The following is a 9972-nucleotide window of genomic DNA, read 5'->3' as shown; positions in this document are numbered from 1 at the left end:
AATCTTTTTAACACATTATTTTTTATGTAATTAATCACATTAAATTAACGTGTAAAAATTGATATCCCTAATCATTAATAAAAAATTTAACTCTTGAAGTTTGGTGTCTTTTATCATAATGCTGTCGCAGCTCTATATTCTACAGTTATTTTACCGTGTGTAAGGATGTTTTAGATGTACAGCCCTGAGAACATCCCTTACCAATGGTAAACTCACTGTCTCTCAAGGCTTATGGCTCTATTATTAACTCAACCCAAGTGGGGTCATAGTCTGAAAGGTCAATAATCCTGCACACATATTTGCACACTGTATGAAAATAAAACCTGTTGTTGGTGCCAACCAGCACAATGACACAGCAGGCATGGTAACCACGGGCACAATCAAGAATAATTTTGTTTACTGCCAAATACATACCCTGAAACACATTCTCACAGTGAGAGAAGAGAGAACACGAGTATACGAAAGGAATAAAACACCATATCGAATTGGCAGAATGTGACAAGCGTGAGAAAGAAGAGAAAGAAAATAAACAGAGGAATGGAACACACAGGACAAGGTTCACACGGTGATCAGGGTAAGGGCACAACTTCTTTTCCAGTAAATATTGAAACATACTTAAAATTAGAAACATTTACTTGAGAAGCAAAGCTGTGACTTTTTTCTGATTATATATATATATACAGCATATTGTTTTTGAAGTTTACTTGTCTTAACCAAATTACAAATTTTATTTTCTTGTTTTAAGCACAACACTCACTAAGTTGTGTTATATTTATATTTAAAGTAAGAAACAAATTATTTTCCAATGTGGTAAGAAAAATAAACTTCAAGATTAGTTTTGTATATTTTGAAACCAAGTCTTAATATTTTATGCAGCTTTGCTTCTTAAGTAAATGTGTCTTGTTTTAAGGGAATTTTGTCCGGAAAACTGTACAAAATGACTGATTTAGAAAATTAACAACACTCACAAACTCAACCAACCTAATAGGCAGCCCTCACAAAACTCTCCTTTTCCCTTATTTCTCTGTTCTTCATTTAAATGTTTCTCTCTTTTAGACATTCTTTCACTCATTCAGTGAAGGACCACAGGTGCACCTGTTTCAACTGAATCCATTCATTGCAGCAACACTGTCAAACACACATAATCTCCAACTGCACACACACACACACACACACACACACACACACACACACACACAAAAGTTCAGTAACACCCACCAGCTCACTGCACCACACACTGATTGTCTGCCCATTCACAGTGACTGGGAGAAAGGAAGAGAGAGGAGGAGGCAGTCAAAAGTCAACTGTCTTTCTTCCTCTTCTGTTGTATTGTGTTTGCAGTGTGTCACCTGGTGGAAAAAAGAAAGGATAAAGAGCCTGCGTATAGAGAGAAGAAAGGCAGAACAAAATCAAAGGATGAAAAGGGATGGAGGGAATGGGAGAGGTGAAGTGCACACAAAATGAGCAAAATAAAACAGAGGATGTTGTCCAAACTGAAAAGGGCTTTTTAAAGCTGCCCTCCCCTCTTAACTGCTCTTCAAGCCTGTGTGAATGCTCTATCTTTCTGTTCTCAAGCTTAGGATACAAAGAGAGCGGACGGAGAGCAGCAAATAGACGAAAGAAATTAGGGCTGTATCAGGACAATAAGAATGGAGTTGTTTGACTAAGAAAGTTTGCAAATTGGCGAATTGGCAACATTAAAATGGATGTACGATACACAATAAATATGCAGGATGTATAGGTGGAGAAAGTGGATTATCTTTATGTAATTTTTTTATTGCCACACAAACAGGGTCAGTGATGTTTATTTCCACAACTTTTTAACGCAATGTCACCATAGATTGTTGCCATATTAAATAAATACAATATGAACCTGTCTGTTTGTTTGCTTGTTTATGTAAAGCACAAGCAAACGTATTGTTCTGCGAATTATATGTGAGTGCAATTATGAATCCAGATTTAACATTTACTTTTATATCTAGTCTAATTCAGTTTCTTCTGATTAAATAAAAGCTGTAATGTTCTCTGTGCATGTGTGTGGTTTTCCTCTCAAACAATCATGCTGAGCACATTACAGTACTTACAACTGCTCTTTATGCTCCTTAGAGACTTACACACACACACACACACACACACACACACACACACACACAGAGAGAGAGAGAGAGAGAGAGAGAGAGAGAGAGAGAGAGAGAGAGAGAGAGAGAGAGTCTTCCACTGCCCACAGTGTTGGTCAGTGTGCCTGAATTCCCCTCAGCAGCTCATATCTCACACAGTATGACCTCATACCATCCTACACACACATACATACACACATTTATATATACACGCAGACACACACTTAAACTAGTGAGCTAACTCAAAAGAATGGCAGACAGTAAGAAAAGGGGTCAAAACATTCTACCCACAGTGTTGAACATGCCACAATGCACTACTGTCTTCCATTTCCTCCCCCATTCTTTTTTTTTTTTTTTTCTCCTTTTTCATTTAAAAGGGTTTTTGCTGGACTGAGAGACAGGCATACAATAGCGTTTGTTTCTCATAAGAAAAGGGATTAAAAGTGACCATGGTGCCACACCACACAACAATTTCTTTTTCCGTCTTGCACTGGTGACAATGCACTGCCACCTACTGGATGAATAACACATTACAGAAGACTGCAGCCTTCTTGAGTTTACTTCACCCCCAAAAAAAAAAAAAAAAAAAAAAAAACGATGTTAAAATACTTTCTCCTATCCCAGCTTAATATAGTAAGCAGGTTCATTTCACAAATGTTCACATACGTTCATTCATAGGTTATCACTGATGCATGGTGTTTACAGTAGAAAGTGTTTTAACATTAAAGAAAAATGACACACTTCACCTTTAAATCAGGGGAACACTACTAATACCTCTGCTATGCTTATGACATTCAATTCTATACAGTGTCTCTCATTCCCCCTATCTGTGTATCTGCAATCTAAGACAGCACCTTTACATGGCTTATGGACGTCTCAAAATTAAAGGCTGCTAAAGTCACTCCTCCCTAACTAGACTACCACACATCCCCTTGAACACTAAAATGTTGCTGCTTGGCTCGTTTTTAATCTGTAAAATGCATGTCCATTACAAGTCCCTTTATTGGAACTTAAAGGAACAGTTCACCCAAAAATGAAAATGCTGTAATTATTTACTCACCCTCATGTTGTTCTAAGCCCATAAGACTTTCCTCTGTGGAACACAAATGAAAATATTTTTAAGGACTTTTCGTTTGTTGATTTCAATTCAATTGCAGTTGATTGTAACTCACTTTAAAGCTTTAAAACGTAGATTTTCTAAAACTGTTATTCACATTGGCACTAACGATGTTGTCCGGCTTCGCCAGTCGGAGATCACTAGAAATAAAGTTAAAGAGGTGTGTGAACTTGCAAAAACGATGTTAGACACCATAATATGCTATGGCCCCCTCCCTGCTTGTCGTGGTGATGAGGTTTATAGTAGATTAGGGTCACTGAACGGCTGGATGTCTGAGTGGTGTCCAGAGAAAAGCATAGGATTTATAGACAATTGGAAGAGTTTTTGGGATAGACCTGACCTGCTAAAGAGAGACAGACTCCATCCCTCTAGGGAAGGTGCCGCTCTCCTCTCTATTAATTTGGCTCATGTTCTTAATAGTGATAGTATTTGACTAACTGGGGCTCAGTTCAGGAAGCAGAAAAACTGGTTAATCTGAACACCTGCTAGCCACCTTGAGACATCAAACAGGTTACATAAACTACAACACATAGAGACTGTATCACCAAGATATAGAGACTGTGTCTGTTCCCTGAACTACCAAACACAAACCCCTCACTAAATCATTTAGAAAAAAATGTATTAAGGTCAAACTAAAAAAAATATTGAAGATGAACATCATATAATGTTAGGGCTAATAAACATCAGATCTCTTTCTACCGAAACACTAATTGTAAATGAAATTATTACAGATCATAGTTTGGATGCGCTCTGCTTGACTGAAACCTGGCTTAAACCGGATGAATATATTAGTTTAAATAAATCTACTCCCCCATGTTAATGTTATAAACATGAGCCTCGTCTGAAGGGTCGAGGAGGAGGAGTTGCTACAATTTACAGTGACGTTTTTGGTGTTACTCAGAGGACAGGATATAAGTTTAAGTCTTTTGAAGTAATAATGCTTAATGTGACACCGTCAGATACAAATAAAAAATCTCTGTCGTCTTTTGCCTTTGCTACAGTATATAGATCACCCAGGCCGTTTTCTGATTTCCTTGGTGAATTTGCAAATTTTCTATCTGATCTAATAGTTACTGTGTAATGAAGTTCAGGAATGAGGACGCGGGAGACAGTGATTCCAACTCAGGAATGTCACTCTTTTATTCACAAAAATAAACATGTTTGCTTATAGCGCAACAGTGAAGCTTCAATTCACACACTCAAAAGTTGCAACACGGCAGCGGCCAACACACAAACAGCTTCTCAGCTGGGCTCTCTCTCTCGACTGCCACTGTCTCCTCTCCTTAAAAGTCCCAATCACTCCTCACTGAAACACAAGACAGGTATTAAGCACAGATGGAAATCATTCACCACTCCTCTCCCCTGCTTCACTCTCCACAGCACGGCGCTCAGCCACGCCTCCGCCTCCACATACTGTTGTTGGTGGCTTCAACATTCACATAGATAATGAAAATGACACATTAGCATTTATCGATTTTCTCAACTCTCTTGGAGTCAGACAAAATGTGACAGGACCAACTCATCACCATAATCATACGCTAGATTTAAATCTGTCATATGGGGTTGATGTTGATACTAAATTCTACCGCAGAGCGATGACATCCCAAATCATTACCTCATCTCTTGTTTTCTGCGATCTGCTAATGTCACTCAATCTACACCACGCTATTATTCAGGTAGAACATTTCTTTCAACCACTAAATATAGCCTCACTAAAAATCTTCCAGAATTGTCTCACATACTCAGTTAGCCAAAAAGTCTAGAAGAACTTGACGTAATAACAGAAAATCTTCTTAATATTAATAACTCCTTGCTATCCTTAGGACATGTCCCAAGAAACTTTAAAATGGCAGTTATTAAACTGCTTATTAGAAGCCGCAGCTTAAACCTGGAGAGTTAGCTAATTATAGACTGATTTCAAATCTCCCATTTATGTTGAAAATACTAGAAAAGGTAGTGTCCTCCCAACTATGTTCATTTCTACAGAGAAATTGTATATATTAACATTTTCAGTCAGGACTTAGGCCCCATCGCAGTACAGAGACTGCACTTATCAGAGTTACAAATGACTTGCTCTGATCATCTGATCGCAGCTGCATTTCTCTTCTAGTGCTTTTAGACCTTAGTGCTGCCTTCGACACCATAGATCACAACATTCTCTTGAATAGGCTGGAGAATTATGTTGGCATTTGTGGACTTGCAATAGCATGGTTTACGTGCTATTTAACAGACCGCTACCACTTTCTATGTGTAAACATGGAATTGTCAAATCAAACAAAAAGTATGGAGCACCACAGGGATCAGTTTTAGGGCCTCTGCTTTTCTCCTTATATATGCTTCTCCTGGGAGATATTATATGGAATCGTGGAATAAGTTTCCATTGTTATGCCAACGATACCCAACTTTATTTCTTCTAAACCCGACGAAATTTCACAATTCTCCAAATTAGCAGAGTGTATCAGTAAAATCAAAGATTGGATGGCCAGAATGGTCCTTCTACTCAATAACCCATTTTATCATCGTTACATTGGCTACCTGTTAAATTTTGTATTAATTTTAAAATTCTGTTAACTACATACAAAAGCTTTGAATGGTCTAGCTCCACAGTACTTAAGTGACCTTCTGTCACGCTATATTCCATCATGTTATTTATGATCACAAAATTCGGGCCTGTTAATAGTTCCTAGGATATCAAAATTAGAGCCTGACCGATATGGAATTTCTGAGACCAATACCAATTTTAGAGGGGGGAAAAAAAATAAAAAAATAAATAAAAATACAATAAATAGCTAAATAAACATCAGTACTGTATGTTCAGTATCAGTCAGTTGCTGACCATTTAAATAAAGAATCAATTAAAATTATAGCTAAATAAAAATCAGTACTGTATGTTTAGTATCAGTCAATGGCTGACCATTTAAATAAAGAATAAATTCAAATAAAATAAATAGCTAATTAAACATCAGTACTGTTTAGTATCAGTCAATTGCTGATCATTTAAATAAAGAATAAAAAAATAGCTAAATAAACATCAGTAGTACTGTTTAGTATCAGTCAATTGCTGACTGTTTTAATGCTGCCAAAACAGTCTCAAACAACAACTCATGGTTCCCTGCTGCCGAGTCAAGAGATAAACAGCGGCATACGCCATATTCTGCTATACAAGTTTAGGGGAAACTTTCGACGGTGGAAAACCAGACTTTTAAATATTACATTGTGTAAATGCAAAGATTGGAATTGTTCGGTCGAAGGGGGTACCAAACTGCAAATCCTGAACAAAACAGTTTGGTGAATACATGTATGTACAAGGTATGGAAGTAGCTACGTGGTTAGCTAGTTAACTATAAGCTCATTGTCACAGAGAGTAAAAGATGGACGTTGTTTATTTGCTTTCCAGCATTGCGTCTCACCAACTAGGTAATAACTAGTGTGAAATTAACACTTAACAGACACAATCCACCACCGCACCATTGTCTGATGATCAATCTGCTACATTACTGACTGCACTGACAAACTATAGCTGGCTAAAAGCAAACAGATGTGATAAACATGAGTGACATAGTTGTCAGGGACAGGCTTAACGTTATATTAGTTATATTGAAAAGTGAAAATGATGGGGTCATTGTTTATTAACTTTCCAGTATGTAATTCACAAACTAGTAAGCAACTTATCAGTAAGACAACGCTTAACTCCGCACAGTCAGCAGAACCACCGGCAGCTCAGCTCTGTAAACAATGGAGTCAGAGCGCGCTCTACTGGACAAACTATGTTATGACACCAATTCTAAATCACCCCAAGCATTTTTTCTGCATTATATGTTCTGAAAAAAAAGTTTTCATATCTGCGCATATCGGAAAAGATATACACCGATACCGATATATCTGTGAAAGGCTAATATCGGCCGACCGATAAATCGGTCGGGCACTAATCAAAATCCACAAAAGGAAGTAAATCCTTTTACTATTTGTCTCTTAAACTATGGAATAGTCTCCCTAACACTGTTCGGGACGCAGACACACTCACTCAGTTTAAGTCTAGACTAAAGACTCATCTATTTAACCAGGCATACACCTAATTTATTCATCAACTCACAATTAGGCTGCTTTAGTTAGGTCTGCTGGAACCAGAAACATTTTTCATAATCTATAACTCTGCAATAAATTGAATGGCATCTACGCTAATATTATTCTATTTGTTTCCCTGTCTCAACCTTGGGATTCATATCCTGAGGTTACCAGAGCCGGCCAGATCCAGCTCCGTTCCTGCTTGGTGTCGGACTCCACTGCTACGTGTCGTTGAGTGATGATGACAAACTACAGCCAGTACTAGCCAAACATCACTTCAGTCTTTTATGATGGACTTTAGAGGATGAACTAATGCCAACTCCAACTGTAAAACATTAGATACTTCATATGCCACTGCCTAAACCTTGGACTTGGGATGGACCCCACCGAACCTCACCAAAATGACCTGCCGGTTGAACTGCGATGCACCTCATTGATCTCTACCTGCATCACCTTTGTCTATTGATGGACTACACTCTTAAAATGGAATACATAGACTATCAATTAATTGCCAACAAAAGCCTTCATCAGCCAACTAACAAAGTACAATGCATCTATGTGAACTTCTGCAGCTAATCCAGGATGAACTTCAAAGACATTAGTCATTAATCTTACAGTTCATACAAAATCTTTGTTTAAACACTGGCCCTTAACTCTTACTTAGTTTACCAATTTTAAACCATGACTTGCACTGCACAAAAATAACTAATATTGGCATTATATTCATGCTGTTAGCCAGAGGGAAACTGGCCACCACAGTAAACCTGGTTTCTCCCAAGGTTATTTTTCTCCATTAACCAACATCTTATGGAGTTTTGCGTTCCTTACCACAATCGCCTTTGGCTTGCTCACTGGGGTTCTAAATACAATTATTATTTAATTATGCATTATTAAACTCAATTTACAATAATATTTAATCAAATGACACAATGATCACTCTAAGACTTTATAGATATTACAGTTTCATTTTCTGTTAATGCATGGTTTTCTGTAAAGCTGCTTTGAAATGATGTGTGTTGTGAAAAGTGCTATACAAATAAAACTTTCTTGACTTTAAAAAGCACCCAAAAAAAGTGACATGAAGTATGTCCATGTGACTCATTCTTCATATTCCAAAACTTCTGAAGGCATTTTATCACTTTGTAAGATGAACGGACCAAAAAAGGTTGTTATTAACTCTCAAATCAAATCATTACTCAACTCCTGTTAACAGAGCACAAATCAAACACAGCAACACATCAATAACAAAGAATTGCATTGGTTCTTGTGTATCTCATGACCGAATGTCATGATGTCAGCTTAGTTTCTTAGTTTCTTTATAAAATATAACAATCTCCTAAAGTAGTACTTAAGTATCAGCCATTTAAAATGTTACCTGTCCCAATTCACGTGACAGATGTTGTTACTAAGTATTGTTCTCCACATGCTGAAATAGGCAGGGGTCATTATTCTAAAAGTCCAGCAAATATGTTCCTCATTTTACGATTCTGTTGGAGCTAAACCAAATCACGCTAATATCACTGGAACTCTATTTCTACATATTAGCCTCTGTACTGATCTCTGTGAGTCTATAATAACTGTGACTCAAATATCAGCTTCAATTTAGTGACTATTAGGTTCCATTACCTTAGGCTGGCTTCACCGTTATTGGCTTTTATATTAAAATAAACACAAGGGAATAAGTTGTAATAACCTTCGGCTCTGAATAATGCGTAATGCGTATAATTTCAAACAAGTCTTGAACAACTCTGTGCCCAATGGTTAAAGAAAATGACCCTCAAAACACAGAAAAAAGGGATAGAATGAAAATTCTCTCATATTTACTCGCCCTCATGCCATCCCAGATGTGCTTTTTAAGTTCGCCGTCACGATTGTTTTTTGGTATATGTCAGCATGACATCAGAGCAAATCAGACCACACTGACACATTTTTAACCGGCATGCACCTCGCGGTGATTGGTGCTTCGCAGATTTTGCTCATCTCGAACAAGCCTAGTGTTAAAGTGGAGACTGGCTGAGCAGGGGGGAGAATTTACAATAATAAAGGACTTAAATATTTATCTGTTTCTCACCCACACCTATCATATCGCTTCTGAAGAGATTGATTTAACCACTGGAGTCTTATGGATTACTTTTATGCTGCTTTATGTGATTTTTGGAACTTCAAAATTTTGGCACCCATTCACTTGCATTGTATGGACCAAAAGAGCTGATAAATTCTTCCAAAAAATCGTAATTTGAGTTCAGCAGATGAAAGAAAGTCTGTAACACGGTTTAAAATGGGCAAGGAGGAGGCAGGAACCGGATGAAGCATTAAAATAATGTTTAATGAAAACTTAAAAAGACACAAACATAAACAAACACGGCAGCTCCGAGGGGGGGGGGGGGAGGGGGAGGCAAAGAGCGAGGCGGAGTGACATTGAGAGAGAGAGAGGAGAGAGAGAAAAAAATGGCTTGCCGGTTCCCAGACACGCCGTCGCCTGGTCCTCATCCACTCCTCCTCCCCAGGCGGACAGGAGCGAGTCCTCCGACCCCTGGCAGATGGAACGCCCCTCCACGTTCTGGTGGCCGGTAGCGAGCCCTTCCGTCCCTGGCAGCGGCTTCACCGCTCCTGGCGCCTGGCAGTGTGCCCCTCCTCCCCCGTCCCGGCCCCGCTCTACTCCTCGTCACAAAG

General features: G+C 38.3%; 1 long non-coding RNA gene across 1 annotated transcript; it reads left to right on the top strand.

The window, feature by feature from the left end:
- The first annotated feature begins 348 nt into the window (after positions 1-348).
- LOC127424493 (uncharacterized) lies at positions 349-8362 on the top strand. Its single transcript, XR_007894482.1, has 2 exons — positions 349-574; positions 1342-8362. It is a non-coding gene; the product is annotated as an uncharacterized LOC127424493 (long non-coding RNA).
- The last annotated feature ends 1610 nt before the right edge of the window (positions 8363-9972 follow it).

Source organism: Myxocyprinus asiaticus, chromosome 33 (assembly GCF_019703515.2).
Source record: "Myxocyprinus asiaticus isolate MX2 ecotype Aquarium Trade chromosome 33, UBuf_Myxa_2, whole genome shotgun sequence".
Classification (NCBI taxonomy): domain Eukaryota; kingdom Metazoa; phylum Chordata; class Actinopteri; order Cypriniformes; family Catostomidae; genus Myxocyprinus; species Myxocyprinus asiaticus.
This window is presented reverse-complemented; position numbering and strand designations above follow the sequence as displayed.